Raw genomic sequence first — 15,186 nt, forward strand, 5'->3', positions numbered from 1 at the left:
TATTTTGGCAAGCTTCTATTAATGATAAAAGGCCTCAGTTGAAAGTGAAAATTAATAATAAAGTTATTTCTGGCTTAGTAGACACTGGGGCAGATTTAACTATTATTACCCAAAAATCTTGGCCTCAGAAATGGCCTCTTAGAGAGGCAAATGTACAATTTTTAAGAATTGGGACTCTATCTAGAGTTCGACAAAGTGTTAACTCTTTAGTTTGTATTGGACTGGAAGGACAGAAAGGGATACTGAAACCATACGTGGCAGATATGGCTATAAATCTCTGGGGTTGTGATCTCTTACAGCAATGGAATACTCAGATCAATATTCCTCCAGTGTCAGATACAAATTATGTACAATCTTTAGATAGTAGAAAAGATCTGGTAAGATGCTATTGAAGACGTTTACCAACCATCAATGCCGTACAGAAACTAGATACAAATGATGGACCTTCAGAGGAGCTGAAGACCCTGCCATTGTAGTGGCTTACAGATAAACCAGTTTGGGTAGGACCCTATGATCTCTGAGAAGCTAGAGGTTTAGAAAAGTTAGTACAGGAACAGCTAGATGCTGGACATACAGAGGAATATACCAGTCCTTGGAATTCTCTGGTATTTGTTATCAAAAAGAAGTCAGGAAAGTGGAGAATGCTGACAGACCTGAGAGCCATAAATAAGGTAATTCAACCAATGGGCTTTCTGCAACCTGGAATGTCATTACCTTCCTTAATACCTCAAGGATGGCCTATCATAGTCATTCATCTAAAAGACTGTTTCTTCACAATACCGTTACAGGAAAATAATAGAGAAAAATTTGCATTTACTGTACCAATTCTTAATAATTCAAAGCCAGTTAGGAGATATCAGTGGAGAGTTTTGCCACAAGGAATGCTAAATAGTCCTACTTTGTGTAAGCACTTTGTACAGCAACCTTTGGAAATAATTCATAAGAAATTTTCACAATCTCTTGTTTATCATTACATGGATGACATTCTTTTATCAGATTCTAATAAGGAAACTTTGGAACATATGTTTGAAATGGTGAAGGAAGTTCTGCCTCGTTGGGGATTACAGATTGCCCCAGAAAAGATACAAAGAGGAGATTCTATTAACTATTTAGGTTTCAAGATAGACTTACAAAGAATCAGACCTCAAAAGGTACAAATTAGGAGAGATCGGTATCGAACTTTTAATTCTCTTCAGAAATTATTAGGGTAAATTTCTCAATTACAGACGATTATTGGTGTAGAAGGACATGACTTAAAGCATTTAAAAATGGCCCTTAAGGCGATAAGGACCTAAACAGTCCGAGAATATTATCTGCTGAGGCAGAAAAAGAGTTACAATGGATAGAAAACAGAATTTTGGATGCGCATGTAGATCGGATATACCTTGATTTAGACTGTATTTTGGTTATTCTTGCCATCCAGAGAATACCCTTCTGGAATTCTGATGCAAAGGGAAGACAGTATATTGGAATGGATATTTCTGCCACATAAACAGAATAAAAAGTTAAAGACATATATAGAAAAGATTTCTGATTTGATTTTAAAGGGAAAATTAAGACTTTGTCAACTGACTGGAAAAGATCCAGCAGAAATTATAGTACCTTTAACTAATGAAGAAATTTCCTCCTTATGGAAGGATAATGAATATTGGCAAATAGCTCTTACTGACTTTTTGGGAACAATTAGCAACAACTATCCCAAAACTGACAGAATTAAATTCATAAAAAAGACAGTCTGGATTCTTCCATGTATTGTAAGACAAACTCCCATTTCTGGAGTTCTTACCTTCTACACTGATGCCAACAAATCAGGTAAGGCAGGTTATAAAGCAGGTGAGGTAAGTAAAGTAGTTCAAAGTCCATATACATCTGTACAGAAGGCAGAATTATATGCAATTCTCATGGTACTTATGGATTTTACAGAACCTCTCAATGTAGTTACTGATTCTCAATATGCAGAGAGAATCGTGTTGAGACTGCAGAATTCATTCCTGATAATACGGAATTAACTTCTCTGTTTTTACAATTACAGGAAACTATCAGAAACAGAAGTAATCCTATATACATTACACATATCAGATCCCATACGGGTCTGCCAGGCCCACTAGCACAAGGCAATGATGAGATTGATCGTTTATTAATTGGAAGTGTGCTAGAAGCCTCAGAATTTCATAAGAAACATCATGTAAATAGCAAAGGTTTGAAAAAGGACTTCTCCATCACTTGGCAACAAGCCAAGGAGATAGTGAAAAACTGTCCTACTTGTTCCTTTTATAACCAAACTCCATTGCCAGCAGGTTGTAATCCTAAGGGTATTCAGAGAAATGAGGTTTGGAAGATGGATGTCTTTCACTATGCAGAGTTTGGAAATTTGAAATATGTGCATCATACTATAGACACATTCTCAGGGTTCCAATGGGCTACTACTCTTAACTCTGAAAAAGCTGATTCTGTTATTACACACCTGCTAGAGGTGATGGCAGTTATGGGTATACCTGCACAAATAAAAACTGACAATGCTCCAGCATATGTCTCTACAAAATTGGAACAATTTTTCAAATATCATAACATAAAGCACGTTACCGGTATACTACAAAATCCTACGGGACAAGCAATGGTTGAGAGATCTAATGGAACACTTAAGGAGATGCTCATCAAACAAGTTTGGAAGACTAAACCCCCCAAACATAGGTTGCATAATGCTTTATTAACATTAAACTTTCTTAATGCCAATGAAAAAGGACAAACAGCTGCAGAAAGACACTGGACTACGGAAAAAACTGCTGAACTCAATCAGCCGGTATACTTCAAAGATGTACTAACCTCTGTATGGAAACCAGGACATGTGATATGTTGGGGTAGGGGTTTTGCATTGGTTTCTACAGGAGAAGAAAATTTTGGATACCATCAAAGTTGATCAAGATTCGAAAAAGGAAAAACCTCTTGACAAGGACAAATGACAGGTATTCTACTAAGGTATATCTTATAAACTAAATAGAAACCCCCCAAAGGAAAGGGAAGTGTTTTGCTTTTATCTTCACAGGAAAACTCATCTCCAGAAGGCAAAGGATACTGCATGGGTAGATGCTTAAGAAGAAATTTTAGCTATAACCATCAAACAAAAGGAATGTGCCATATGGTAAACTTTTCAGCTGTCTCTCAGAGAACTCTATTTCTCTTCATTTCCTAGTCCCTATTCAATTAAACCAATGCTGGATTTAGAGGTGGATTTGGCTTTCCTCCTCTAAAATCCAAGCACGTTATTTAACTAAACTTTAGTGTTTCTGTATTGTATCAAGAAGCCAATTGATGTAATACAGAATAAAAGAAGAATTTGGGGACTGTCTTTGTCTTTTCTTGGATCTTTCTCTCAAGGTGTACACCTTCTCATAATTGTTATGCTCTCATGGTTGCATTCCCCAGCATGTGTACATACACAAGCAAACATTTCTATGCTAACTGTTTATGTTTGAGTCCCACACAGCCAATGAAGACCTGCCTGACAGCAATTCCTGGACACCCCGGATAGAAAATGGGCCACACCTCCTTGACTGCACTGGATCCAACTTGTTCCATTTCAACTGACACTCCAGCCAGAGGTTCGGGTACTGACTTCAATCAAGTTGAGGATTTCAAGCAAGATCTTCTATCAAGAGAATCCCATCTAACATGGACTGGATACAATCCATTCAAAACTTTTACTACACTACCATTTTCTTCCTACATGACCCCACATGACTATCGTTGTCCCATTTCAGCAGATCGTAACTTGGAGGATGCTACGCCCCCTTTCCCCATTGTTGTCACTTAGGATAGTGTATATACCTAGTTAGGGATAGCTTCCTATTGTTTATGGTTGGGATTGGAAGGAGGTGTTCAGGCTTGGACACCTCTTTCAGATGACTTTAGGGTTTAGTTAAAATAGATAGTTAGGATGTGACATAAGCAGATTGTTGTATCTTCTTATGATTGTTAATTTTGGATACTTTACACTGTTAAGTTTTAATCCTCTTTTAGACTAAAAGGGGAATTGTAGGGGAAGCTGTAGCCATGCCTTCTTAGGGGCTGGCTACAGGTGTGCCTGACCACGCTTTCGAGGGCGTGGTCAGGATGAGGTAGAGCGATACTGCGTCTCTCTTTCGGTTTCACATTTGGGCTTTCGTACAGACCGCTGCCACACTGGCTGGCTAGGTTGCTCTGTAAGTAAGGCTTTTCCCTATTAAATACCCTTATATTTCCACTTGGCTCCTTATTAGTAATTTCCCACTATAATCATTCAAATAAAACTCAGTGCTGTGGCTCATCAAATATATAAAAGAACCAAAACACTGGAGAGAAATTGAAGTAAAAGGCAATAATAGAAGAGAATTTAATGTTTATTTTGATGTTTTCTTTTTATTAGAAAGAAAATTATTTTACATGTCAATCCCAGATTCCCCTCCCTTCCCTCCAATCTTGCCCCTGCCCAACTAACATACTACCTATATCATACCCTTTTGCTCCCCAGGGGGTGAAACTATCCCTAGGGCGTCTTCAAAGTCTGTCATATTCTTTGGGATAAGGCCTAGACCAACCCACTTGTGTCTAGGCTCAGGTAGTATCCCTAGATGTGGGCTGGGCTCCCAAAGTGTATTCCTATGCTAGGGATAAGTACTGATCCACTACAAGAGGCCCCATAGATTTCCAAGGTCTCCTCACTGACACCCACATTCAGAGGGTCTGGATCAGTCCCATACTGGTTTCCTAGCTTTCAGTCTGGGAACCAAGAGCTCCTCCTTGTTCAGGTCAGCTGTTTCTGTGGGTTTCACCAGCCTGGTATGGACCCCTTTGCTTATCAGTCCTCCTTCTCTGAAACTGGATTTCAGATCTGTTCAAGGTTTATCTGTGGGTGTCTGCTTCTACTTCCACCAGCTGCTGGATGAAGGCTATATTATGGTATATGAATTAGTCATCAATCTCATTATCAGGAAAGGGCATTTAAGGTAGCCTCTCCTCCATTGCTTAAGTCATTGGTTGGTGTCATCTTTGTAGCTCTCCAGACATTTCCCTAGTGCCTGGTTTCTCTTTAAAACTCTAATATTTCCCTTTATTATATTATCTCTTATCTTGTTCTCTTCTGTTCCTTCCCTAACTCATTTGCCCCATCATTTCTTCTTCACCCTTCTTCTCCCCTTCTCATTCTCCTACTTCCTGCTCCCCTCCCACCCTGTGCTCCCAATTGGGTCAGGAGATCTTGCCCCTTTCTGCTTCTCCAGGGGACCTTGTATGTCTCTCTTAAGGTTGTTCTTGTTTACCAGCCTCTCTGACAGTGTGGACTGCAGGCAGGCAATCTTTACTCTGTCTAAAATCCACATATTAGTGAGTATATACTATGCCTGTCTTTCTCTGACTGGGTTACCTCGCTCAGAATGGTTTCTTCTATTTCCATCCATTTGCCTGTGAATTTCAAGATTCCATTGCTTTTTTTTCCTTGCTGAGTAGTACTCCGTTGTGTGAATGTATCACATTTTCCCTATCCATTTTTCAGTTGGGAGGCATCTAGGTTGTTTCCAGTTTCTGGCTATTACAAATAATGCTGCGATGAACATTGTTGAACAGATGTCCTTGTTGTATGAATGTGATTCTTTTGGGTATATGCCTAAGAGTGGAATTGCTGGATCTTGTGGTAGACTGATTCCCAATATCCCGAAAAACCACCATACTGATCTCCAAAGTGGCTGTACAATTTGTCCTCTCACCAGCAGTGGAGGAGTGTTCTCTTTCTCCACATCCTTTCCAGCATATACTGTCATTGGCCTTTTTGATTTTAGCCATTCTCACAGGTGTAAGATGGTATCTCAGAGTTGTTTTGATTTGCATTTCCCTGATGGCTAAGGATGTTGAAGACTTTCTTATGTGTCTTTCTGCCATTTTAGATTCCTCTCTTGAGTCTATTTAGTTCTTTACTCCACTTTTTAATTGGATTGTTTGGTGTTTTGGAGACTAGCTTCTTGAGTTCTTTGTTCATTTGTCGGATGTGGGGTTGGTGAATATCTTTTCCCAAACTGTGGGTTCTTGTTTTGACTTGTTGACTGTGCCCTTTGCCTTACAGAAGCATCTCCATTTCAGGAGGTCCCATTTATTGTTGATCTCAGTATCTGTGCTACTGATGTTATGTTTTAAGTGATTTTAAAAAATTAAGACCTATAATGAAGTACTAAGAGAAATTGATACTCAAAATAGTTTTCAAAAAAAGAGAAAATAAAGACTTCTAATATCTACCTACCGTTCAAAAATATGTGAGATATGTTTAATACAGTCTCATGTCATGAACAATCAAAACTATGATACATGGAAGGATGATATTTATTTGCCAAAAGCTCTGTCAACATTTTCCCATATAAAATCACTTGATTCATTTCTGTTGAGCTAAATTATGAGACTGAAATTTTAAGTGAAACCTATAAGGAAGAGCCTATAATTAAATTAAAGGTCATTGTAAGTGTTTGCCATATAAACTGACAATATTTTCACTTCCCACACCTGTTCATGAGATTGACAATTTCCAAATATGTAGTAGTTACCATTGATACCTATTTATTATATGTGTGAAGAAAGTATATCCTTGATTCATCTGTAGATTATCTTTAAGATTATTATCTCATTGCACTGAACAGATAAAATTAGAATTCTTTGTGTAATAACTTCATTTTGTGGGAACATGGTTTGTGAGCAGTGCATGAGCATTTAAGCATTTCTTCCCCTTCTTCCCTTCCATTCAAACTTCCTCCGATTTCCCTTCTCAAATCTACGATCTCTTCTTTAGTATCATTTTGAATGTACTTTGAATATATTACTGTAGCCAATTAACATTGCTCATATGTATATAACCAGGACAGATCACTTGGAATTGCACAACCCATACAAGGATTGTCCATGGAGGGGGCTTATGGTATCTCTTTGAACAGACAATGATCACATGTAACCCTTCATCTAGGGTTTGGGACCATGGGAAATACCTGTTCTCTTCAGTGGCATGTCAGTTGGTGCTGTCATTGTACTTACCTTGTTCAACAACCATACTTTTAACAGCTTTTCATTCTTCTGGATTATATCATCTCTCTGCCCCATCTTCTAGAAATTTCTTTGAGCATTAGGTATAGGAATTATTGTAAATGCTATGAGTTGATGTAGAGTACTCCAAAGTCTCTTATTTTCTGAAGTTGACCAATTCTAGATCTCAGCTGTCATCCCCTATCTTTTGCAAAATGAACCTTCCACGAGTGCTGAAAGCTACACTTACCTGCTAATATTATAAGTTGTTTAGAACACAGCTATAAATCATATTGCCTTAGGAAAATGTCCATAGAAGGTTCTTCCCTCTGGTCTATGGTCTTTCCAGCCACAGGTAGCTGGTTGGCTTTGTGTATAACACCAAATATTAGTTGTCTCATGTCAAATGTATCCAGTTGGATGAATGTTGGTTGTCTTACAATCAAAGTGCCACTATTTCATCATTTTGTATATATTGTTTGTCCATTCATTATTACGGTTCATAAGTTTACATTTCATAGGTCAAATACTGATTCTCAGGAGCTTTCACGGCATTTTCTGCTATGTTAAGATCCCCAGTGTTTTAGAATTTGGTAACTCAATGTGCCTGAAATTTGCTTTGTTTTTGTCAAACAGTTACAATAATTATTTGTGGATTAACTATGTTATCTATTTAGCATTCATAATTTTTATGGAAAATAATAAATTATTTATCACAAATGTCATAATATTTTCTTAATTTTGTATTCAAGTATAGCAGATGATAATTAGCTGCTAATATGTTAGATATAATTGTGCCTATACATTTTCTTGACATAATCCTAATTACTCATAATAACAACTTTGAATTTCTGGAACATTAATCAGATGATTATCTCTCAGAGGGAAAGACACAAAAGGGGCATTGTATATATAAGCAAAAAAATATTCAGTGATGTCAGTCATAGATGTGTCAACTCATTTATTTCAAGTGAGGACTTAAACTAATTTTTTTGAATATTTTACATTTGCCTTTAAATTTTTTTATTTTCTTTAAAATACTAAATTTTTGTTGATGAATGCCTTGATTAAGCCAAATCTGTGTGCTTTACTAGTACTAAAGATTTTTAAATGTAAATGTGCAGAATAAAGTTGTGTTTCATTCTCTAGTTATGAGCTTTGTTACACATACAGATTCATTCACTTCAGCCAGTTTAACTGAAAGTCCATTTCACAGATAATCTACTTCCTGTCAATATCAAGCTTCTGTGTGTGCCTATTTCCATCTAACATGACTCTTGTATAAGAAACCATTTTATAATTTATAAAATCATTTTATTTATGGTATTTTTCTTACATTTTGTAATCCTTTACTTAAATTGCCTAATTGTGACTAGAAGCAAAGACAAAGTGAAACCATAGGAATATATTAGACAAAAAACACCCAGATAAATGTATTTGGCCTAGAAAACAGAAAGTGGGCTGAGCTATGAAGGCCACAACTAATGACCTTTGGTAAGTCATAGTGAAAATCTCCCCATGAATATTTGTAATAAAGATCAAGGGAACATAAATTTTGAGTAGAAAATAGTAGAAAAATGAAACCACATTTTCTGATTTAAAATGACATGGGAAAGAACTTATGCTATTGAAATTTTTGGCTCTATTCTTTATAGTCAGCAGATTTAGGAATCAATTAGCATCCCCCTTCACCTTATTATGTTTTGAAAGTCTGTTAATTATAAGTGACATATTAGAAACATTCTTTAATCATTCTGTTTTTTTTTCACATAAAGTTAATGCAATATATTCCATTCCAATGCATAGAACTGAGCTGTGCATACACTTTTAAAGGAGTTACCAATGAGGTGATAAGCCATATCAAAAATTATCTGCATCTACAGTGAATAAGCAGTATCATTGACACACAGATAAAGGAGTAGTTATCTTTAAATAAAGACCCTGTCCACTCATGGCCAACCCTTTAGTCCCACCACATAATCAAAGTGTTTATTCTATCATTCTAAAAGGAACTTTTATTTCTACAGCAGAGCTTTACAGTTGGTGTCATTATGTTGGACACAAGAGATGACTTAGTTTGGGGCTTGTGAAATTTAAAAACAAAGCTGAACTAAAACAGTGTTTGAGGGATAAAAGTGAGCATGCTACTACATGATTCAACTGGTATTTATGTTTTTTAGTCATTTACATAGAAACCTTGTTAGAAACAGGCAGAGTGGAAACCTATTATGTATTGGACAGAAAATTGTATTGTATGAATAAATGAACCATAATACTTTAATTACCTGAACTGCAAACACCTGTGAATATATGATGCTTAGTGAATCTAGGCCACTGAAAGATGATACAGAAAAGAAGAGAAAGCATGGGTGGAAAATGCTGTTGTTCAAAGACAGAGCTAAAAATGAAAAAAAATCAGGGCAGTCATGGGTTATGTCCCTACATGCTATTGGTTAGTGAGTGACTATTTCCATTCCACTTTTTATTTGTCCATTATAAACAGATATTTGTTACCTATTGTTGAAAACACCACACCTACTTTGTAAGACATAGAGTCTTGAACCTACCAGGGAACTCTACCTTCTGGCTAGCTTGCCTACTTCTGGGAAGTGCTAAGCATGCTTCTGGGGGTTGAATTAATGACATTACCCAGTGCTGGATTCTGCATGTTTTTGTAATTAAATATTAAGTAATTTATGATGACTAGTGTAGTAGTGGGAAGGCCATTTATAGTGATAAACACCCACTCACTTCATTGGATTCAATACCTGGTCTACAGAATGACATATACTTCTGACTGTTTTAATAAGCTCAAAACCTAAAGCTAAACAATAGGCCACATCAATATTAAATTTGCTAAATAACTGGACTGTCAAACACTTTTCTGATTGATTCTATTTTTATCTACAGGTTTGTGTGTTCCCAACCTTGGTTAGAGAAAATTCTTACCTTAAAAGACTACATAGAGAACCCATAGCTGTTCAATATGACAGAAGACTCTACATTGAATGTTTAGCAGTAGATGGAATGTCTATATAAATTCCCACTTCCAAGTCTCAGGGACCATTGTGGAGAAGAAAGTAGTGAAAACAAGTGGATGGGGGCTTGTGCTGAGAGAAGTTGTATAATCATAACTGAGTTGTTAGAATTTAAATTTTTTCTAGGCTTTTATAAAAATGCAAATATATAAAAAATTGGCTCCATAGACCTTAAAATGATTAGCATTCCATAGAAGCAATTTCAAAATAAATTATTCTAAATTGGTTATTTGCTCTTTTGCAAATGCAAAGCTGTGCAAAGGACCAACATGTATCTGTATTTCACTGATGAAATCTATACTCCCTGATGCATCTGTAGCAATTGAAACTATTAAGCTCATATATGGGTTTAGCATTCTGTTTCAGATCATCATATTAGTTTCAATTATATTGTGTCTCTCTACTCAAAACTGCTTCAGGATACTCATCAGAAGGTCAACCTTTGTATCTAATAATCAGCCACATCACCCGAAATAACAAATTTCATACATATTAAAGACAAAGTCCTAGAATACATCACATGGTTATTAGGTACCAATAATTTGACAGTTTTCTTATTACAGTTATACTATATGATTATATGAGAACTATAAATTAAAATAAAATAATCAAGCAAGGTCTGTTTTCAACCTTGGTTAGAGAAACTTCTTACTGTAAAAGACTACCTAGGGAACACATAGGTGTTCAAAATGCAGAGAAGACTCTATACCAAATGCTACTACATGATTCAACTGTTATTTATATTTGCTCGTCATTTGCACAGAAACCTTGTGTAGGCTAATATGGAAGAGGAGAGGAGCTTCAGGTTTCCAAAATGGAGGAAGCCCGCTGAAAACCCACATGGTCTGGCTTTCTAAGACCCAAGGCACAAAAGCCATCTTGTAGAAATCTGTCCAAAAGTTGTTTAGTAATAATAATGAAATATGTTATTTAGCATATTAATGTTAATGTAAATTAATATATACTTGCAATCACCAAATTATATATAATATTGATTCTCTTTTAAGCAATCTAAATGGTATTAAAAGATAAAAGTGGTGACAATCGAAGGTATATATAATTAATAGTAATTTTATTTTCATTTTCTATCTTTTTTGTGTTTGGAGTGTGTTTTTATGGCCTAGACAAAGGCTGTTGCACTGAGCTAAATCCTCATTCAAAAGTCTTATTATCAAATATTAATTCAGTCAACTTAACTGAATAAAAAGTATCTGGTTGATTTTACTTAAATATAAAGTGATAAATATTATCAGAATGAAAGCAAAGAGCTTATAGAATAAAAATGGGTGAAAATTTATAGATAAAGACACTTACTTTTGTAGATTTTGGTGAATCCCACACTAGAACTAACCAACCCATCAGTAGTGGAATATCTAGATCCATAGTAGATGTCTTTCAGAAAAAAGTTGTTGACCATTTTTACTTCCAGATACAATGGATAGATGAAGAATCAGGATCTACCTGTGGTTGCATGCGTTTCAGATAGATTAATATTTGTAGAAATTAAGTACCATCAAATATCTGAGCATAGAAAATAAATATTGTAACATACATCTGAGAGAATGAAAATTTCACTTTACAAGGGGCTAATTAATTGCACACAAATAAGTAGACTATGGGTTCATGGATATTAAGAGCATTGCAGTACTTCTTTGTCAACAGCAAACTCTATTCCGGGAATTTAACATAGGAAGCACATCCATCTTTCTAAGAGAACTACCAGGATGAATCCTCTGTAGCTCCTTGGATCTCAGATTTCGACTTCCTTCATGTTAGGCCAACACATGATGGAAAATTGCTGACTTTGTAGCTCTTATTTAGAATTTTATTCCCCATAGTCCTTTCTTTTACAGTGTTCTGCCTGATATGGTTTCTGTCAGAGCATCAAGCATTCATAACCACTAAAACTTAGCTCCATCCCCTAAAATTTCATTTTAATCTTACTGCTTGGAGGTTTTGCTTTTATCATGCAGTCACATATAGTATTTCAAATTTCAAAGGAATACAAAAAATTTAATACTTTAACATTTAACTTTCCTTGTTTGCCTTCTTTTGCGCTTCCTTCCATTGTTTCTTCCTTTTATCCCTCTGTCTCTTTTTCTTTCCTTCCTTCCTTCCTTCCTTCCTTCCTTCCTTCCTTCCTTCTTCAATCTCCCTTTCTATCCTTCTTTTCCTCCTTTCTTTATTTTCTTCCTTATTTCCCTGCCTCCCTCCTTCCTTTCTTCCTTCCCTCCTTCCTTCATTGATTCCCTCACTTCCTCAACCCTTCTTTCCTTCCTTCCCTCCTTCCTTCCTTTTTTAAAAATTACTTTTCCTTTTTGAGGGAATTTAATTCTCTTTGCTTTCTATGCTGTACTCTACCTATAGAGATAACGTAAAGGTGAGTGATGAGGGATGTGGTATAAAAGGTTGTATTTTATGAAGCTTATGGTCTCCAGAGTTTGCAGAAGTAGTGAGAAAGATAATTCATAAGTGGAACTTCCAAATTTAATCCATATGTCTCAACAGATCTAAAATAATCCACTATGCACATGACAATTTACATGCTTATTTATGTAATGGGAAGTTGCCTTGTTTAATCATATAATTTCAGAATTTTGTTTTTTATATAGAGGGTAATGATAGTAAGCATGAAATAGGTTGGCTAGCTTTCTAAAAGAATGATGATACTATATAATCAAAATAGAAACACTGATTACTTAGAAGGAGAAATATACAGTGAGTACATATAGACAATTGCCTTTCTTTGTATTATATCTTCAAAGATTCACTTTCTAGGTTGACTATGAGAATACTTTCCCCATTTATGGTGTTTTGTCTCCTTGATTATACACAAACAAGAATCAATCAAGCATCAATTCAATATATTTCATAGTTTCTAAAACTATTTTATGAGTGTAAACAAACCCAACAAAACTAGATCAATAGTGTTTATTGAAAGTAAATATGCTATACGTTACAGGTGAAATGGTAGCAATGAAACCCTTTTCTTTTGTGTTATATCTGCAAAGTGACAAATTGAAATAAAAGAAATAGAAAAATGAAGCTGGAACTAAAGGGGGGACTTGTCCCTGGTGCTCAACATTCAGAGTGGTAGACTGTGATATGAAAGCTATTGTAGAGAAAAATCGTCTACAATCTAGCCCAGCTTTGAATGCTACATTTGCCCATAGTGGCATAGCTGAAACAGGACATCTGTATACTTACTGACTACATTTGAGGCAACACCATTTGAGGAAATACATGCTGGGAATGGTAAACTTGATCAAAAGCTCATGCCTAAAGATTCCCTGGACTCAGTGAAAGATATGAATATGTGTTTTCTAAATGGACCTTTATTTCAGCTTGCTTTTAGACACTTTTATCAGCAGTAGTCTGAGAATCCTCTTTTATAAGTGAGTGGTGGTCAACAGAGTGTCCTATAAGTACTCAATGTGACAATAAGGGACAGCTGAGTGGTCATATCTGAATGGGACCTCTATATCCCACATTCTGGAGCTAAGGGGACACCGAAGAAAGGGCTAGCAGGACGGGAGTAGCCAGAATACGGCCATTGTAATTTAAGAATACATAGAAGCTATAACACCTCGTAGGACTTGAACAAACACAAAATGAGACACGGAAGTAGATACAAGGCTAATTGGGAAAAAGACAGCTAAGGTCTGTGGGGTAATAATAGAGAGTAATAACAGAGCCAAATATGATCACTAAATATTGTATATAAGTCGTAAACTGTCAGCTATCTTAAAAATATAAAATTTGAAAAAAGTCAAAATAATCTCAGTTTAAGCTGGTTATTTATTATTAAAATTTCATTTTTGTCTAAAATATCTGAAATTAATTCACAATTTTATTCATAGCAGTAGCCTACATTTATACTTAAGATAAACCTTTAGAAAGAATATTATTATTTGGTAAAAAAAACTTTCAAAATTCAACACATTTGAAAATTTAAAAAAATGACTTGAAATTTGTGAAAACATAAACAATACTTTGTAATATCTATGGGCAAAAGGATTAAGAGGTAGATGGCAGTATTGTTGTATTTCTACGACATCATCAAGACAGAGCTCAAATTTATCCTTCACCCAGCAGAGATCATTATTTTCTACAGTTTTAAAGGTCAATGTAGGAAGATACTGTAATGTTAATTTGAAGGTTTTAAAAAAAATCAGATTTCTTTTATTTTTCTTTAGAAATAAAAAAATTATACTTGTGGAACTTACAGTGTGGGTAAGAATACAATTCCAGGTTTTCATATCTGGCTTGCATCACTGAAGCACAAAGTCCAGGAGTTATAAAATAGACAACATCAATTGCCATGGACATGCCTCTTTTCTCCCTTGGTTTACTGAGTTCTCAGCAAGCTTGCAAACATATATTTTATAATACCTGTTCAGACTTTAAATCCTTTTTTCTATTTGTTACTTGACACTGGGTTAAATGCAACTTACCTGTTTTCAGGTGACTTGTTCTTTACCATGCCACCGGCTCTTAAAGAAGATTTTTCAATACATAAATAGATCTTAGAAGAGAGAGAAAATTGAAGTGTTTATCTTTTGAATAGTACCAAGTTGGTGATCACAAAAAAAAAAAAATGTAAGAAAGTGCTTCAGTAAAGAGGCAACAGAAATGGAAGCTGTGCACTTGGGAGAGGGAACACAGAGAAGGGAGTAATGAGCCCTCCAGTTAAATAGTGTGCCTGCTTTTAGTTGTAAACGGAGCTACTAATCAAGTGTAATCACTTTATCCCTCAGCTGCATCAGGAGTATGTTTTATGCCAATACAGAAAAAAAGGTTTCATTGCATCACGGGGTGAGTTTAGCTATTGGTTTGTTTTATTTTTCAAGCACATATTACTTCTCTGAAAACAAAATATAAAACAAAAATAATAATCCTTGAAAATTCGTACTTTCCTTCCTTCTTTATAAAAAGATCAAACACCAGTTGAAGTTGTAGCTGAAGTAAGGAAGCATCAACTTAATCTCATCAGGTTTTGTGAGCGTTTTCTGCTACAGGAGGGCAATATTAAGGTGTCACATTGATGTGTTAGCAAAGCTTCTTTTGTATTTTAACATAATATAGCAGTTCTGTAAGATACCATAAAGAGCAAGTG

The sequence above is a fragment of the Cricetulus griseus genome, chromosome 4, assembly GCF_003668045.3.
Source record: "Cricetulus griseus strain 17A/GY chromosome 4, alternate assembly CriGri-PICRH-1.0, whole genome shotgun sequence".
NCBI lineage: Eukaryota > Metazoa > Chordata > Mammalia > Rodentia > Cricetidae > Cricetulus > Cricetulus griseus.